The 20,191-nt window shown below is 46.0% G+C and overlaps 1 protein-coding gene and 1 pseudogene across 1 annotated transcript in view; both read right to left on the bottom strand.

Annotated features, from left to right (window-relative positions):
• The window catches only part of LOC121004474 (zinc finger protein OZF-like), a 543,049-nt gene that overhangs the window by 139,377 nt on the left and 383,481 nt on the right, over nucleotides 1-20,191 (bottom strand). The window lies entirely within an intron of this gene.
• LOC121004477 lies at nucleotides 1,859-18,582 on the bottom strand (annotated as a pseudogene).

Raw genomic sequence — 20,191 nt, 5'->3', positions numbered from 1 at the left:
AAAGCACAGAGCAGAGCAATGACACTGCTGTTTCTCTCAGAACTTTAAAAAACAGTAGAAAATTACTGCTGGGGAGGTTCTTATATAGTAAGGGGTAGGCAACTTTTCTATTGGTTGCTAGGGATGTTGATAAGCTCAGACAAAGACATTGAAGTCTTCTCATTGGCCTACAAGCAAGGGAGGTTACTGATGTAAAGAAAATCTGGAACATTCGAAATTACGAATATATATCACTATATTCTAAATATTCACAAATTCTCGAAGTGCTGATATTCTCAATTAATATTCGAATATTTGCTCCCAACACTAATTGTGATACAGCTACTACAGTCTCTCAGATTTGTAGTAAATTGGAAAAAATGTATCCAACTATATACAAACTGTTTCTAGGGTTCATAATCGACACAGTTTCCATGACTCTATTAATACCTCATGAGATATCTTCTCTGTCAAAAACAAAGTCCACAAACAGATAGTCTATCCCATCACTTCTGTACACAAGATTATGAAGACCTCTAACTGCAGCTATAGATGCTGTCCTTTGGGTCAAGGTGTATACCAGAGAGTTTCATCAGGACATTCTGTGGGTTTTACACCTCAATCATTATAACCTTCGCCCTCTGATAAGCTTATGGACTGTCTTGATTCAAGATCTCAGGTGGTGCTTACTAGAATTCAATCTTACCAGAGGGAAATACTTCCAAATCTCTACCCAGTTATTATCACGACCGATATTTCTGCCCTTCATTGGGATGCTCATGTGCAGAGATCCTGGGTTCAGGACTGTCAGACAAGACAAGTCTAATAATGAGATGGACAGGAGACTCAACGGCATAATATGGTTAAAGGGATTCTGTCACCTCCTTTTCCGATTTTAAGCTGGCACCATCGCTATGTTGACTAAAGTACCTTATTTCCAGGACTCTTCTTTTTACTTTATTTCGTTTAGTAGTTTTGATGTAAAAGCGATTTTTATGTTATGCTAATTGGGGTCCAAGGTGCCCAGAGGGGAGTTTTTCTCACTCTCCGGTGCCCAGTGACGCCCCCCTGCAGTGCCCAAGAACGCCTCCTGATAGTCAAAACACCTCCCACAGCCCGGCAAACGGTTCCGCCCCCTCCCCACATCATAATCTACCTTATAGATATGCCCCGTCCTCCTTCCTGTCTGCGGCCAGAAAACTCGCGCAGGCACAGTACCGCCTGCGCCATCATCAACCTCCTGAGGGCAACAGCCTCAAAAGTCTCACTGGGCATGCGCCGAGCCCAGTGATGTGACCTGAGCACTGTTGCCCTCAGGACGTTGATGATCGCCCATGCCGCAGTCGGTACTGCGCCTGCGCGAGTTTTCTGGCGGCAGACAGGAAGGAGGACGGGGCATATCTATAAGGTAGATTATGACGTGCGGAGGGGGCGGAACCGTTTGCCGGGCTGTGGGAGGTGTTTTGACTATCAGGAGGCGTTCTTGGGCACTGCAGGGGGGCGTCACTGGGCACCGGAAAGTGAGAAAAACGCCCCTCTGGGCACCTTGGACCCTAATTAGCATAACATAAAAATCGCTTTTACATCAAAACTACTAAACAAAATAAAGTAAAAAGAAGAGTCCTGGAAATAAGGTACTTTAGTCAACATAGCGATGGTGCCAGCTTAAAATGGTAAAAGGAGGTGACAGAATCCCTTTAATAATAATATGCCAAAATGAATGGATCTGTTTCTAAAACAGTAAATGTCCTAGAAAATTCCACAAAGTCTAGGATCCACAGTGTAATTCTCCTCTCACAAGTTATATCAGCTCTTGCTTAAATCCATAGGTTCTATAATATTATCTTCAAATCTAAAGGGTAGAGAAACCACAAGGATGTGTTTAAAAGTAAAATGTTTATTAAGGAGTAACAAGTCTTGAGATCTTAATGTGAAATATTCTATGCACATGGTGGATCTACAGCTGCATTATATGGAGTCTATTAGTTTTATTGATAACAGAGGATTAGTTATAATTGCAGACATTTCTTCGGCTATGTTCACATCATCAGTAACCTCATCCAGCAGAGAACAGCCTGCTGAAGTTCTCAGGATCTGGCGTTTCCAGATACTGATGCTCACTTCCAGACCCAGTAGTCTATAATGGGATCCAGCCAGCACAAAATGTTGCATGAAATGGTTTTTGTCCACCTGAAACCTGGCACCCATGGCTAAAGCTAAAGCAGATCCTCACCAGATGCCATTATAGTCTGTGGGGTCCGGCGGTGAACAACAGCATTGGGCAATGCCAGATCTGGTGAACTCTGTTTCTGCCGCAGCAGTCTGACAGATAAGGTTAACGGTGATGTCAACGTAGCCTTAATCATCATGTAATGCTGTAAATTGCCTTCCCTTTCTCTTGAATGACATTTACCTTTACTTTATGTTTACATTTTTTCTGTGTACTAATCATCAATAAAAATAGCTAAGTTTTAAAAATGTGATTTGTCGCTGAAACATTTTCTTCCTTCTGGACATTTAATCTTTCCTAAGTTTTAAAAATGTGATTTGTCGCTGAAACATTTTCTTCCTTCTGGACATTTTATCTTTGATGTGCAATAAGAGCTGGCTTTTGGTTAAAACACTTTCCACATACATTACCTCAAAATGGTTTCTGCCCTTTATGACTCTTCTGATGTTTAACAAGATTTATTAGTAAAACATTTGCCACATTCTGAGCATAAATATGGCTTCTCCCCTGTGTGAATTCTCTGATGTATAACAAGATATGATTTATCTGTGAAACATTTTCCACATTATGAACAAGAAAGTCTCTTCTCTCTAGTGTGAGTTCTTCGATGACAAACAAGGGTTGACTTCTGAGTAAAACATTTCCCACATTCTGAACACGAAAAAGGCTTCTTCCCCGTGTGAGTTACTTGATGTCTAACAAGATCAGATTTCTGGATAAAATATTTTCCACACTCTGTACATGAATACGGTTTCTCTCCTGTGTGACTTCTTTTATGTATAACAAGATACGACTTATCTGTAAAATATTTCCCACATTCCGAGCATGAATATGGCTTCTCTCCTGTGTGAATTTTTAAATGCCTTTTAAGATATGATTTATGAGTAAAGCATTTCTCACATTCCGGGCAGGAAAATAGCTTCTCCCCTGTGTGAATTCTCCCATGTGCAATAAGATCAGATTTTTTTGTAAAACATTTTCCACATTCTGAACATGAAAATGGCTTTTTCCCTGTATGTGTTATTTGATGTCTAACGAGATCTGATTTCTGGCTAAAATATTTCCCACACTCTGAACATGAATATGGCTTCTCCCCTGTGTGACTCCTCTCATGTCTAAGAAGATGTGACTTAGCTGTAAAACATTTCCCACATTCTGAACATGAATATGGCTTCTCCCCTGTATGATTCTTATGATGACTAAGAAGATTTGATTTACAAGTAAAAGATTTTTCACATTCTGAACATGAAAATGGTTTTTCCCCTCTGTGAGTTTTTCGATGACAAACAAGGTTTGACTTCTGAGTAAAACATTTCCCACATTCTGAACACGAAAAAGGCTTCTCCCTCATGTGAGTTACTTGATGTCTAACAAGATCACATTTCTGAATAAAATATTTTCCACACTCTGTACATGAATACGGTTTCTCTCCTGTGTGACTTCTTTTATGTATAACAAGATTCGACTTATCTGTAAAACATTTTCCACATTCTGAGCATAAATATGGCTTCTCTCCTGTGTGAATTTTTAAATGCTTTTCAAGACATGATTTACGAGTAAAGCATTTCTCACATTCTGGGCATGAAAATAGCTTCTCCCCTGTGTGTGCTATTTGATGTCTAACAAGATCTGATTTCTGGCAAAAATATTTCCCACACTCTGAACATGAATATGGCTTCTCCCCTGTGTGACTACTCTCATGTCTAAGAAGATGTGATTTATCTGTAAAACATTTCCCACATTCTGGACATGAATATGGCTTCTCCCCTGTGTGAATTCTCTGATGTATAAGAACAGCAGATTTATGTTTAAAACATTTTCCACATTCCAAACATGAAAACGGCTTCTTCTCTGCTTGATGTTCAACACCCATTTTGTGGCTTTTCTGTTCCTTTGCAATCTGTGATAAATCAGAAGATTGGATATATTTAAAAGAATCACATGATGAATCTTTGCTGAGAAAAACTGAGGGTACACCTGGGATTATGGCATGTTCTTCACTTGTATTTTGTTTAATAGCATAATCCTCTGTTTTAAAATCTGAAGATGTCACATGCCCATCTGAGATTCTGGTACAGTCATCTGAAAAGAATAAAATTAATTTGACAGCATAGTATTTATAACATTTCTATATAAAATGCATATTTATTGTGTGTCATGTAGCAAAATCCAATATTCAACCGATTGTGACAATAGAGACAAATCAGATCACTGTCTAAGGATTATGCAATTCCATCATATCCGTATTTCGGACCACAAACCACACAGATATCTTCCGAGTGTATTCTGCAATTTTTTCACTTCAATCAATAGAAATGGCTACTTTGTTTTTGCTTAGAAGAATAGGACATGTTCTATAGTTAGCAGAACGGACATACGGATGCAAAGAGCCCACGGATGTCTTTTTTTTTCTTTTTGCAGACCCAAAGAAATGAATTAGTCCATTTGCTATCCACCAAAAATTCAGATAGCACATGGATGGAAAATATCACAATATTATATGAGCAGTATATAGTGGCACTATTTACATGTCTGATATGGTAGTTTTGTTTATTTGTACCATTATCAATATTTCTCTACTATATTATAAGGACTTTGCATCTAGCAGTGAATGTATTTTGGGGGTCTCTGAGGGTGTAATATACTCATTCTCATGATCAGTGGAGGTCCCAGCAGTAGAACCCCCATGATCTAATAGTTATCCTTTATCATGTATAACTGGAATACCCCCTTAACAAATATTGTATAGATGGAGGGAGGACCCTCAGAATCAATTCCCCTGGTAGGCCACACTTAACACTGCTGAGACCGGGTTTATCAGGTGCTCCTGAGTTGTCACTCCTACAGACAGTGAAGGTGGGGTGCTTCTGAGACTCCACCCCTACAAAGACAGTTCAGGGGGGTTCTCCTGAGATGCCACCCCCACATATAGTGTAGGGGGGTAATAGAGCTAATCTTTAATGTAGTGGGGGAAGTGATACCACCAAAAACCAGAGCTGGCCCTGATGGAGATTTTTGTCTAGCTACTATTAAAAGCTAGATGAGTGGTGTTCAGAATTATGGCAGGAATATGATTACTAATAAACAAAAAATGGAACTGGAATAGTGAATTTAGCCTTTTTGAGGTGATAAACACTTACTTTATAGTTCTAAAAATTCTGGCTAGAAGGTTACCATAGAGCCCCAAATAACAGACAGGTGGGCAAACTGGACAGTACAACTTTAATCCAAATTGTTAGCTATACAGGGGCCTCCAGTGTGACGCTGATAAGGTATTTGATCGAGTACCCTGGGATTTCCTCTATGTGACCTTGGAGAAATATGGCTTAATGAGGTTAATGTTTATGCTATTCTGGCCTTATATGAGGCACCGAGTCCGATGGATTCCTTTTATGGTCAAATACCAGAAATTTGTACTCTTTAAGCCGTAATCCATTGGGGCTGCCAAGAATGAGATGTGGAGCCTAAGGGATGAACCATATGAACCATATGAACTCTGTTGCAGTATGACCTCCAGGACACAGCCTCCAGAATAATTATGGATAAGTAGCAGCACTAATGCATTAGCAGAGGAGTCAGTAAAGGAGCGAAGTACAAGATGGGTGCATGGCCAGGAACCAAGCCATGGTCAGGATCAGGATCTAACATTGTAATCAATAGCGACAAATCTCCAACTTTGGGTCTCATTGACCGAAGAAACTGTCTAACATAAAAACAGTTTTTGTTACCCATGGCAACCAATTACAACGTAGATTTCATTTCCTATTCTGCTCATGAAGAATCGCAACCAATGGTCAAAAAAATTATTTATTCAGAGACAACGCGTTTCGGGGTGCATGACCCCTTTATCAAGTCTGGTGGATCACAGAAGAGGCCGTTCGCTCCCCAGCACGTGGGGCGTCTGGTACGCTGTGAGCTCACAGCGTACCAGGCGCCCCATGTGCTGGGGAGCGAATGGCCTCTTCTGTGATCCACCAGACTTGATAAAGAGGTCATGCACCCCGAAACGCGTTGTCTCTGAATAAATCATTTTTTTGACCATTGGTTGCGATCCTGCGCCCTTCTATTTGTCCGTTCCTCCTGGACTTCCTTGGTCCAGCAAACCTTCAGCTCTTACACTCACCCGATTGGCGGTTTGGCCCCGACCAAAGGGTGTTTGGACAAGACCGTCAGCACCAACCAATCACCACTATTGTTCATCCTCCATTGTAGTTGCACCCAATTAGGTGCAACTGTGACAGGTGAGCACATTACCTCCCCTAGACAAGGGAAAACAGTATTTTACTTATTTACCCTATGAGCGCCTTCTCTCTTTTTTGTCCAAATACGCTCATGAAGAATGACAGTTTTTCTTTTAGACAGCCTTGATAAATATTTCCCAGTGATCTCTTATTTGGAAGGTGATAACTAGATTTTTGTACTTACCATAAAATTTGTTTCTCTTCGGTTCATTGGGGGACACAGGCTTGACCTTGGGATGTTACAGAGCAGTTCCCGAGGTGGGCCTAACCAGAAACCGTCCTGCCAATCAGAGAACCTTGGTCTGCAAAACTCTACGCCCAAGAGCCGCGTCAGCAGATGCTAAGGTGTGCACCCTATAAAACTTGGAAAAGGTGTGCAAAGACGACCAGGTCAACGTCTTGCATACCTGAAGGGCCAAAGCACCGTGATGCACCACCCACGAGGCCCCCACTGTCCGAGCAGAATGAGCAGTCATCCGGAAGGGTGGAGCCCGGTCCTTAAGGCGGTGCGCTTCTGCAAGGACGGAAAGGGGGCGCAGCATGCGCCACCCCCTGCAGAAAAGTCTGAACCGCCGAAATCAAAGCTAAATTCCGCTGAAAAAGAATGGAGAGATCCAACACGACCTTTGAGGGAGCTGAGAGCCAGCCCCAAGTCCATGCCCGACTGCAGGAAAGGCAATAGTCGCTCCAAATAGAACCGAGCGGGAGATAGCTGATGCCGCTTGCACCAACTAAAGTAGGACTTCCTGGTTCGGTAGTAGATTCGGGAAAATGATGGCTTTCTGGCACGAATCATGGTCTGGACCACAGCATCCGAGAACCCCCGAGCCTTTAGTACGGCGGCTTCAAAAGCCATGTCATTAAATGTAGCGACCCTAAATTCGAGTGGAAGATCGGCCCCTGTGACAGGAGGTCCCCCCGAAGAGGAAAACGCCAGGGTTCGTTGGCGAGAAAGGTGACCAGAGACGCATGCCACACTCGGCGTGGCCAATCGGGGGCCACGAGAATGACGGGCAGTCCTTCGGACCTGATCTTCCCGAGGAGATGCAGAATGAGAGGCAGAGGCGGGAACACGTAAGGAAACGTGAACAGACTCCACAGAATCTCCAGCGCGTCGCACTCCAAGTCCTCGACTTTTTTGTTGAAGCAGGAGGCCTTGAGATACACGTCCGGCCGACCCCACTGCTCACAGATAGTTTGAAAGACCTGCGGGTGAAGAGCCCACTTGCCGGGATCGAGACGCTCCCGGCTGAAGAAGTCGGCAATCCAATTGTTGACGTTGGGGATGTGAACTGCTGACAGTGCTGGAACATGGCTCTCCACCCGGCTGAGAATCAGAGATGTCTCCCCCATGGCTGCCCGGCTTCGGGTGCCACCCTGGCGATTGAGGTACGCCACAGCCGTGGAGTTGTCGAACTGATCCCGAACCGGATGTCCCCTGAGATGGTCGGTCCAATGTCTCAGAGAGAGATAAATTGCCCACTGGAGAACAAGGAAAGAGCGGTCCAATGTCAACATCGCAGGCCAGCCTCCATCTGAGGGCAGAGAGACGCATGGGCCGATATAGAGAGGCTGGGGAATGGTCCTAGCTGGACAGAATGGTTTGCTGAAGAGTTTTGGTATGGAACTGAGCATAGGGAACTGCTTCAAAGGCAAAGACCATGAGACCCAGAGCCTGCATGCAGTGACGAATGGGAATAGGACATGGCTGCAACAAGGGGAGAATCTGAAGACGGAGAGCGAATAGCTTCTCCAGAGGCAAGAATATCTTGGCCTGAAATGTGTCGAGCACCCTGCCCAGATAAGTCAGCCGCTGCGATGGATAATGACAGGACTTCTGTCTGTTCAGGATCCATCCGAAGTGTTCCAGCGAGTCCATGACTATGCGCAGGCTGTCCGCTGTCACCCGGAATGACGGATCCTTTACCAGGATGTCGTCTAAGTAAGGGATCGCCACAATCCCCCTGGCATAGAGCAGGGCCATGACTGAAGCCAGAATCTTCGTAAAGACGCTGGGAGCCGTAGCCAGGCCGAACGGGAGGGCTACAAACTGGTAGTGAAATGGACCCACTGCGAACCGGATAAATCTGATGACTGACGCAGATGGGCATGTGAAGATAAGCGTCCTTGACGTCTACTGAGGATAGGTACTCCCCCGGTTCCATGGACGCAATGACCAATCTCAGGGACTCCATCCGGAAACTGCAGATGCAAAGGAAGCAGTTGAGTGCGTTGAGGTCCAGAACGGGACGGACTGTCCCCTCTTTTTTGGGAATCACAAAGAGAGTGGAGTAAAACCCTCGAAAACGGTCTTGCGCAGGAACCGGAACAATCACTCCCTGCCGCAAGAGTGTGCGAATCGCCTGAAAAAAGGAATCTTCGGCTGAGGGAGAGGTCGGAGGCGACAAACAAAAAATATAAATTGGGACAGAGGGGAGACTTGAATTCCAGTTTGTAGCCCTCTGCAATCACGTCTCTCACCAATGCATTCGAGACGTGAGCCAGCAAAACATGCCCAAATAAATGGAGCCGGCCGGCCACCCGTACGGAAGGCGCCGGAAGCAGTCCGTCATACAGCGGAGGACTTGGGGTTATAGGACTTTGAGCCCTGTTGATGGGGACTCAAGGAAGGGTGAAGCTTGAAGGAAGGCTTGCGCTTCTGATCCGGGAATGACTTGTCGGCCGACCTCTTAGGGCTGGAAAAACTCTGAAAGGGGCGAAAAAAAAAGGCTTCTGCTTCTTTGACATATTAAACCGCACCCTGTTCTCTGGTAAATGAGTGCTCTAACCACCCGTAGCGTCCGAAATGATCTCATCCAGGTGCTTACCAAACAGTCTGCTGCTGGTAAAGGGGAGGGCCGTCAGGGTCCGCTTTGAAGCATTATCTGCCACCCAGCAGGAAAGCCATAGGGTAAGGCGAATAGCCACCAACAGGGCTAACGAACGAGCCATAAGCCTGTCCTCGTCCAAAGAGGCCTCACAAATATACGCACTGGCATGATAGAGCTGCAGGGCCAAATCGGCCAGTTCCCCAGAAGGAACTCCCGTTTCAAGACCCTGACGCAAATTATCTGCCCATAAAACCCTGTAGGAAGGTAAAAACAGTGCTTACCCAGCCTGTGTCCCTCCACGCAGCATGTCCAGAGGAGCCTGTCAGCGTCCCTCCGCAGGTGCCTTTAAAAACTGGAAGTGGGCGGGGACAGCAACAAACATCAGATTCTTCCCAGCTGCCGGCGTCGGAGCGGGGAAAACTCCTGCCCTGCCCCCAAAAAGACTCCAGCCCACTAGCCTCTGCATCTGCCCCCCCTTGCTCACAGGAGCACATACCGCTGCAGCCACGGCCGCACCGAGACGCCGGCCAGGGAATAGGAAAATGCGGGGGGACCAAATGGGAGAAGGTCACAAAGAAGCCGGGGCCCCAGTCCCGCTGGACAATAAAAGAAAACAGACACCGCGCACCAAGCCCTGCTGCCCCTCGTCTCTCTCCTGGAGGGGCCCAGCTTTATGGGGACCAGGTAACCTGAAATGGGTGAGGGTGCTTGAAGGAGACGAGCACTTGGGGGCAATTTCTATCTTATTTTTTTCTCTTATACTCACCTGTCCGGCGTCTTCTGCCCCCCTGGCTCCAGCCAGATCACCACCTTCAGCGTGCGGCCCCTTGGGGAGGGACGCTACACCAGAACAGGGGAGACTTGCAGTGTATGACTGTGATGATCTGAAAGCTGGCGGCATACAGTGCCTTTTAGGAACCTCTGGTCCTCCTTTGCTTCTGGAGAATCAGAAGGAGCAGAGGGCTTGGGGGATCCCCTGGTCTCCCTTTTCCTGGGTGGGAGTGCAGGCAGCTTTTAGGACTACCTGAAACTCCCGCTAGAAAAAAAGGAAAAAAAGAGAAAACAAAAAAAGTCAGCAGACCTGCAACGCAGGGAAGTCCGCCTCCTACAGACACTAAGGTAAAACTGATTTAGCTTACTCCCTGCAGAAAGGGTATAGCTGAAGGGGAGGAGCTCACACATTTGTGCTTAGTGTCCGCCTCCTAGCGGCAACAGCTATACCCAAGGTCAAGCCTGTGTCCCAAAATGAAACGGATGAGAAAGGGTTAATTACTCTTACCGGTAATTGGATTTTCCATTAGCCTCCCCAACGGCACTGACAGGAGAATTAACAGATAAGAACATATTTTAGGGAGGGACTACTGCAGAAAGAGTTCTATGCCCAAAGGAGGAATATGGATTATTATTTCATGTCCCCACACCCACCATTTGCTGAAATATAGCAGAGGTAGTGAACGCCACAGGAGGGCCCTGCTTCAAAGCCCCAGCCATATGGCCACCTTTGTTTGCAATTTCACACCCCATTCAGACAGCATGGATCCTGCAGGGGGTCAAAGCCATTCCCCAGTTCAATCAAATCTAGCAGACAGCCTGGAACCGGCAATTTATAAGGCGCAAACCGGATACATATTTGTGTCCCGGTGGCCACGATGAACATGCCCATGGTCTTAGTTTGGTGGTGGGATGCCAGGAAAGGGAGATATACATATCTCCCCACAGAAACCAAATAATGGTACCATGTTTGGACTCTACTTGTAGCCGAAACCCAGGCGGATCTGTTGGTCCCGGAACAATCCCCCTGTGACGTTCTAGTCTGAAGCTATGAACCCTAAAAGGTTCTGTGGGACATTTAATGCCAGCCAAGAAGAGAAGGAGTGGACCCTTCCCAGAGAAGGGGTCGGCTACAGTTTAAAAGGCTTGTGCAAGCAAGCGGGCGTCTCTTTTTTTTTTTTTCTGAAGGAGGGTCACATCGTGCCATGTGTTTAGAGGGACCGGCAACCAGCTGACATCACTGCCCTCCATGTGAATACAGCAAAGGACTAACCGTAACCCAAAGGAACATTCATCTACCCGGTAACTGACTTGAACTCTGTGTAATCCTGTTTGTACCATATTACCTGTATTTGTAACCTCAGACCACTGTATATATTCTTTGTGTACAGTGTGTTATCTAGTGTGCCCTTAAGGCGATTAAATATATAATTTAATCTTGTGCTGTCTTGTATCTCGATCACGAATCTCCACGTCCGTGTTTCGGCCTAGCTATAAGCTACCGCAGGTTGGTTTCTCACCCTATATAATCCCGTTAGCGAACCGGGCTTATAACAAACAAGAAGCAGGTGGCAGATTACCCAGGCTGAGAAAGCGCTGTATTACTGTGGCAGTGAAAAGGCTCTCTCAGCATGCTCCTGCAGGAGGGCGTAACGTCACGTCTTGGTAACCAGGGACCATACCGCGTCTCGTGAGCTCGACGTAGTTGACGTCAAGTGAGCACAAGAGGTGAAATCCATCACACTGATTATGGGTCACATCCCGCCTGTAGTGCTTAAAAACGGTCATAGGATTAGCCCAGGCAGCCGCTTTGCAGATCTGTTCAATTGATATAGCGGCGTTTTCTGCCCAGGAGGCTGACATTGCCCGAGTTGAGTGGGCCTTGAGTTCTGCTGGGGAAACAAGATTCCTGTTGGTATAACAAAGAGATATAGCGTCTCTTATCGACCGAGCGATTGTATGCTTCTTGGATGCTAGACCCTTATTCGGATCCTGGAACTGGATAAAGAGGTGGTCTGACTGTCTGAACTGCTTTGTTCTCTCTAGATAACATAGTAGGCAACGTCTTACATACAGATTGTGGAACTCTGGGATTTATGAGAAGTGGAAGCTTGTGGAGATGAGGGAGCTAGTGTCACGGCTGAGAGTGGGGGAAACCCTCAACCGTGCGATGTTATAGGAATTGGGATAATGGGAAGCTGCTAGGCCAGGACGACAGGATCAGGGAGCAGCTCACCTCCTAATGCGTCCCTAATACTGACCCTAACTCCTATCCGTATGAGCCAACCCAGATGGTAGGAGGGCTCATACTCCGGAACCTCGGGTCCCTACTAGCCCTCAGGGAATCCCTGAACTAGGCGAAGGGTAAGACGACCTGTTTCTCCTCAACACAGACAAACAGGAGTCTCACTGGCCAGGCTGCAAGGTAAGGGGAGCATATACAGCATATGGCAATGGCAGGTAAGTGAAACCAGTACCACACTTACCTGCCACAGACACACAGCCTGGAACCCATGTACAAGTGCTGATGTCCACACCAACATAAAAAGGACACAGCACACAACACACATCACACAGGAACCCAGGAAACCATAGCTGCAAAAAGGTGAGACAACACAAGAACATAAACTTAACATCTTAACATCTATGACCACAAGGGTGGGCCTCACTGGATAGATGGTATACGACCAGGAGGATGACTCCAGCACAAGGTATGGTTGGAGTACCCCTCAGAGTCAGGCATCCAGCGGAAGCTAAATAGCCCAAGCAGCCACACCCACACAGACACACACTAGGAAGGGAGTTAACCCTTCCAACACCAGGCAAGGTAAGGTAGCCACTTAAAGGGGAAGTGTACATACAAGTTAATCCCGTGCACACCAAACATAGAAAGTGCACACATAAAAACACACATTGCCAGAGGCAACTGCATGCATGGACAGCGAGCCACCTAGCAACCAGCTCAGGCTGCTCCACTGCCAACAACCTTATGTTGCCAGCGGCAACCACACGTGAGGCAAGTTACTAACAGCCCTCACCTGTGGTTGACAACAAAACCAGACCGCGGGCAACTGCATGCGGCTCAAGGAGTCATGACCATGGTCGTGACACTCCCACCCCTCAAAGCCCCCCACCAAAAAAAAAGGGGAAACTAGTGAGGAACCCAAAAACAGGGATGGGGGAAGGGAAAAGGTAGCAGAATCAGTGTCAGTGCAAGCTAATCTCCCCCGCACTGCTGCCAGCTCCTGGAGCAACACACAGGAACCAGGGCACCAGTTGCCAGCCCCTGGAGCAACACACAGGAACCAGGGCGCCAGCCAACAAACAGCCCGGAGAGACCGCACTGATCACTGCGTCCACTCTCAGACACGGTTCACCCCAAGTCGCTGCCAGCATGCATAATCCACCAGCATACACCAAAGCCAGTAAAACAAGGAGAGCAACCAGCCACACCGACACAAGGGAGAGAACCACTGAGACATGGACGAGGGAAGACCCAAACACAAGTGCCAGTTCACACACACTGCAACCACTGCTACAGAGAACTGCACTGTAACAGGGTCCTCCTTTCACCCTCCCTCCGGAGGATAAGCATGTGCGTCAGAAAAGGGCAGACGACACAGGCTGCGCCCTCTTCCGAAGGCTGTGACACTCTCACCCCTCAAAACCCCCCCTAACCAAAAAAGGGGAAAGTTGGTGGGGCCCAACAAACAATGGGAGAGGGGGTGGGGAATGAAAAGCGTCAAACTCAAGTCACGTTCCCACTCCAGGTCGCTGCCAACAGCCACTCCCAACCAGCACACAGCTGGAACACCAACAGAATGCTGCCAGCAGACGACCAGAGATATAAACATAGAGAGGGACAAGGGGACACCAATACAGACAACGGTGAAAACGAATGGCGGGGAAAAACCACTCACCGCACCGTTAACGGTGAAAACCCCCATAACGCTCTCCCTCCGGAGAACGCGCATGCACCCCATCAACAGATGGCGATACATGCTGCACCCTCTTTCTAAGGTATCCACGTAAGGAGCCATTGTGGTCATACTGTCACGGCTGAGAGTGGGGGAAACCCTCAACTGTGCGATGTTATAGGAATTGGGATAATGGGAAGCTGCTAGGCCAGGACGACAGGATCAGGGAGCAGGTCACCTCCTAATGCGTCCCCAATACTGACCCTAACTCCTATCCGTATGAGCCAACCCAGATGGTAGGAGGGCTCATACTCCGGAACCTCGGGTCCCTACTAGCCCTCAAGGAATCCCTGAACTAGGAGAAGGGTAAGACGACCTGTTCCTCCTCAACACGGACGAACAGGAGTCTCACTGGCCAGGCTGCAAGGTAAGGGGAACATATACAGCATATGGCAATGGCAGGTAAGTGAAACCAGTACCACACTTACCTGCCACAGACACACAGCCTGGAACCCATGTACAAGTGCTGATGTCCACACCAACATAAAAAGGTCACAGCACACAACACACATCACACAGGAACCCAGGAAACCATAGCTGCAAAAAGGTGAGACAACACAAGAACATAAACTTAACATCTTAACGTCTATGACCACAAGGGTGGCCCTCACTGGATAGATGGTATAAGACCAGGAGGATGACTCCAGCATAAGGTATGGCTGGAGTACCCCTCAGAGTCAGGCATCCAGCGGAAGCTAAATAGCCCAAGCAGCCACACCCACACAGACACACACTAGGAAGGGAGTTAACCCTTCCAACACCAGGCAAGGTAAAGTAGCCACTTAAAGGGGAAGTGTACATACAAGTTAATCCCGTGCACACCAAACAAAGAAAGTGTACACATAAAAACACACGTTGCCAGAGGCAACCGCATGCATGGACAGCGAGCCGCCTAGCAACCAGCTCAGGCTGCTCCACTGCCAACAACCTTATGTTGCCAGCGGCAACCACACGTGAGGCAAGTTACTAACAGCCCTCACTTGTGGTTGACAACAAAACCAGACAGCGGGCAACTGCATGCGGCTCAAGGAGTCACGACCATGACCATGGTTGTGACAGCTAGCCTTGATTCCACCGCCGCATTTACTTCCTCTGTAATTATATCCCTCATGGAGCTCAGAAAGGAGGGAGATTCTTCAGATTTTTTATTTGGAGACAAAGGACTTTCTGTATATAGCACACTTCTTGCATCCTGAGTCCCCACCCTGTCTCCTGGTAGTGGAGGTTTCTCTGCCCTAAAAAAATAAATATCTGATTTTAAAAAAGGGGCTAGTAATTTATATCTCTATTAACCTCCACCACCAGACCCATCAGTGTACTTGTAAAAGAGAGGAGAGCTCCACATCCCAAATTTTATCTACACAGGTATACAGGAGAGGAGGTTTACTGGGCTGAGGGCGCTGGAACCAGGATCCACAGGGTTGCGGGCCGCATCCTCTTGAGAAGCCGACATGTTGGAGCAGGAAATCACACTATCCTCCAGGTAGTGCTTAGAATATTTAAAATTCTGGCCCCCAGCGTGCCCTGGACACGGCGACGGTCACGCACACACGTGATGTCACGACGAATGCTACACCGCTACTTTCTGACGTCACCTCTACTCTCGGACCTCCTCCTGCCTTGGAGAATGCCGGAGAATGGGTAAGAAGCCCGGGGCTGCCTTCCAATGAAGGGCTTATGCCTAAGATTGGAGAAGGGAGCCACCGATCTCTGCAGCGACCCTCCCATGCAGGGGAAACAGCAAGGTCATGCAAAATCTTCATAACATTGGCTTAGGTAAGGAAAGGAGGCCTTTTTAATATGTAGCTCCAGTGTTGTTTCCTGTCCAGGGGGCAGGGATATCCTCCTGTCAGTGCCGTTGGGGAGGCTCCACGGAAAACTTGTTTTTGATGCTTGCCGTTAAGATTGTTATGTGTTAATGATTATCTTTTATCTAGGTCTCTTTCTTCTAGAACCTGGTGGATACCAATCCTGACACTCATAGCTCTTACCTTCCATCCTCCTCCTCTTATTTGTGTACAGTCGTGGCCTAAAGTTTTGAGAATGACAAAAATATTCGTTTTCACAAAGTTTGCTGCTAAACTGCTTTTAGATCTTTGTTTCAGTTGTTTCTGTAATGTAGTGAAATATAATTACACGCACTTCATACATTTCAAAGGCTTTTATCGACAATTATATGACATTTATACAAAGAGTCAGTATTTGCAGTGTTGGCCCTTCTTTTTCAGGACCTCTGCAATTCGACTGGGCATGCCTTCAATCAACTTCTGGGCCAATTCCTGACTGATAGCAACCCATTCATTCATAATCACTTCTTGGAGTTTGTCAGAATTTGTGGGTTTTTGTTTGTCCACCCGCCTCTTGAGGATTGACCACAAGTTCTCAATGGGATTAAGATCTGGGGAGTTTCCAGGCCATGGACCTAAAATGTCAACGTTTTGGTCCCCGAGCAACTTAGTTATCACTTTTGCCTTATGGCACGGTGCTCCATCGTGCTGGAAAATGCATTGCTCTTCACCAAACTGTTGTTGGATTGTTGGAAGAAGTTGCTGTTGGAGGGTGTTTTGGTACCATTCTTTATTCATGGCTGTGCTTTTGGGCAAAATTGTGAGTGAGCCCACTCCCTTGGATGAGAAGCAACCCCACACATGAATGGTCTCAGGATGCTTTACTGTTGGCATGACACAGGACTGATGGTAGCGCTCACCTTTTCTTCTCCGGACAAGCCTTTTTCCAGATGCCTCAAACAATCGGAAAGAGGCTTCATCGGAGAATATGACTTTGCCCCAGTCCTCAGCAGTCCATTCACCCTACTTTCTGCAGAAGATCAATCTGTCCCTGATGTTTTTTTTTGGAGAGAAGTGACTTCTTTGCTGGCCTTCTTGACACCACGCCATCTTCCAAAAGTCTTCGCCTCACTGTGCGTGCAGATGCGCTCACACCTGACTGCTGCCATTCCTGAGCAAGCTCTGCACTGGTGGAACTTCGATCCCGCAGCTGAATCCTCTTTAGGAGACGATCCTGGCGCTTGCTGGACTTTCTTGGACGCCCTGAAGCCTTCTTAACAAGAATTGAACCTCTTTCCTTGAAGTTCTTGATGATCCTATAAATTGTTGATTGAGGTGCAAACTTAGTAGCCACAATATCCTTGCCTGTGAAGCCATTTTTTTGCAACGCAATGATGGCTGAACGCGTTTCTTTGCAGGTCACCATGGTTAACAATGGAAGAACAATGATTTCAAGCATCACCCTCCTTTTAACATGTCAAGTCTGCCATTTTAACCCAATCAGCCTGACATAATGATCTCCAGCCTTGTGCTCGTCAACATTCTCACCTGAGTTAACAAGACGATTACTGAAATGATCTCAGCAGGTCCTTTAATGACAGCAATGAAATGCAGTGGAAAGGTTTTTTTGGGATTAAGTTAATTTTTATGGCAAAGAAGAACTATGCAATTCATCTGATCACTCTTCATAACATTCTGGAGTATATGCAAATTTCTATTATAAAAACTTAAGCAGCAACTTTTCCAATTTCCAATATTTATGTAATTCTCAAAACTTTTGGCCACGACTGTATATGTCTCCACGTTCTGTATTCTGTTAGCACACAGGAACTTTATATAAGTCTAAGAGCCGCTGGTTCTTCAGTCTCAAAACTGCTCGTATACTTTCGCTAACAACAGACGATGAAGAAATAGGCACTCGGTGGAAAGCTCTGGAATCTGACCTGACATCCAGATTTTAAATCCGCAGAATGTCAAATTATGTAGAGGATATCTGCTGTGGATTTCACCTTGCAATGTAGGGGGTGAAATCCACAGTAAATCCTGAACATTTCCACACCAAATTCTACATGGTACGCTGCAGATTCTCCACTGCACACAGAACATGGATTTCACCCAATGTATTATAAAGAATCAAATTCATAGTGGACTGACCATAAATTGACAAGTTGTAGATTTTATTTCCACACCTCATGTCAGTTTATGTTGTAGATTATTATTATGTGAGGATTTCCACACATGAAATAGCATTTTGGCTCAATGGGTGAATGTATAGCTGCTGAACAGATTATATTACATATCTAATTGAAGATTCTATACAAATTCAGTATTGACAATCTATACATACAAATAATGAGATGCTGTGTGTATTTGGGTACGTGTCAAGGTATTTCAGTGGTGAAGACCGTTAGGAGAGGCCAGGAAGGTATAAAAAATACTAGCATGTAACAACTAGGTTAGAGCCATTAAATACATCATCAGGGTAAGATGTGTCTTGCTACTACCACTTTAATTTGCATCATATGGGTATGGACGTGGTGCCATGTTGGAATCTTGTTGATGGAGAGCTGGGTCGTTTTGTCCGCAGCTTTGGTGACAGGTACTTTACTCTGTATGTTATCTTTTGTATACATGTTTTATCATAGTTTAGTAAACATTTTATGCAAAAAAGCCTTGTTAAGCCTATTTATTCCTAGGTCTTAGAATTCACAGTAATACAGTCTATTACCTGGTGATGTAAGCAGCTGGTGATCCTCCATCATGACGTCCTTGTACAGATCTTTGTGTCCTTCCAAAAACTCCCACTCCTCCATAGAGAAATAGATGGTGACATCCTGACACCTTATAGGAACCTGACAACACAATGATACAGTCATCACCCAGATCCCTTCATAGCGTTCCTGTATAATGTCCCAGCATTCCCAGCAGTGTCACCTCTCCAGTCAGCAGCTCAATCATCTTGTTGGCAAGTTCCAGGATCTTCTCTCTATTGATTTCCTCATGTATCAGGGGGTGAGATGGAGGCCCCATGATTGGGCTCAGGATTCTTCCCCATCCTTCAGACACAGGGGCCTGACAGCGCTCACTAGAGGTCTTCTTCACTACTGTGTAGTCCTGGTTATGGAGAGACACAGTAATAAATATCACTCCATACATCTCCAGAGTCCCTCACCTCTCCAGTCATGTCCATCTGTTAGTAACATAGATAAGATGATGTAATGTGACATCATCAGAATCTCTCACCTCTCCAGTAAGCCAGAAGAGGATCTCTAGGGTGAGATTTATTATACTCTCCGCCATCTTGTCCCTGTCCCTATCCATCCTTGATGCGTCAATCAGGAGAAGGATCTTATATAGAAGATATCCACTGAGCAGATCCTAAATTGTAGGAACCTGAATGAAAATTCTGTGAGATGATGTAAAAATCCTACAAAATCCCATGTAAAATACAATTACTGGAGGTATTAAGAGAAGATATCACGGGAGATAGTACTTTGAATACATGCTTCCATGTGTTTTCCGCATCCGTATGTCCATTACGCAATAGATAGAGCATGTCCTATACTTTTCTGCAAAGTGCGGACTAATGGAAGTTGAGTCTGCAATAAAATGGCACACAGACTGCATCCGCATTTTGCAGATCCGTAGTTTGCTGGACGCAGAAACAGGAGTTAAAAGCAAATATAGATAGTATGGTAGATATTCAGTAATACAAGGAACTCAAGGTGGAAACATCAGCAATCAACGGAACCTGGTAGTGGTCAATGTGTCTACATCTCAGGACTCCACAATAAAGCCTCATTCACACGTCAATGTTTTGGTCAGTGATTATGAGCCAAAACCAGGATTGAAGCCTCCACAGACATAAGGTAATAAGGGAAGGATCTGCAGCTGTTCTGTGTTTAAAGCCGTGCCTGGTTTTGGCTCAAAATCACTAATGAAAATCACTGACCGAACACTGACGTGTGAATGAGGCATAACTCGGGCTGATGGCCCCTTTCTTGACCTGTTCATACATACTGGTATCAGTTCTGTGACCAATGGTGTCACTGCAGCGATGTGAAAAGACTAAAGGGATCCATGGAAGGATCGGGGCATTTCACACACTTGACTGACATTTTTTTTTTATGCTGGGAAATCCAATCACATAAACTATGGCAAAAATGTAAGCCAGAAAATTAATCCACTGAGGGGGTTTGTCTTTGTGGAAAATGGACGTGACTTCATAGGAAAGGGCACACGGGTTAAAGGATAACTGTCATATTTTTATTTTATTTTTGTATTGGATTGTGGTAATTAATATCTCCTTGGTGGCCCTATTTCAACTTTTCACTGTGTATTCAATTACCCCTTAATTCCACATTTTTGTTCCCTG

This window comes from Bufo bufo, chromosome 6 (assembly GCF_905171765.1).
Source record: "Bufo bufo chromosome 6, aBufBuf1.1, whole genome shotgun sequence".
NCBI lineage: Eukaryota > Metazoa > Chordata > Amphibia > Anura > Bufonidae > Bufo > Bufo bufo.
Note: the sequence above shows the minus strand (reverse complement) of the source record. Positions and strands in the feature narration are given on the sequence as shown.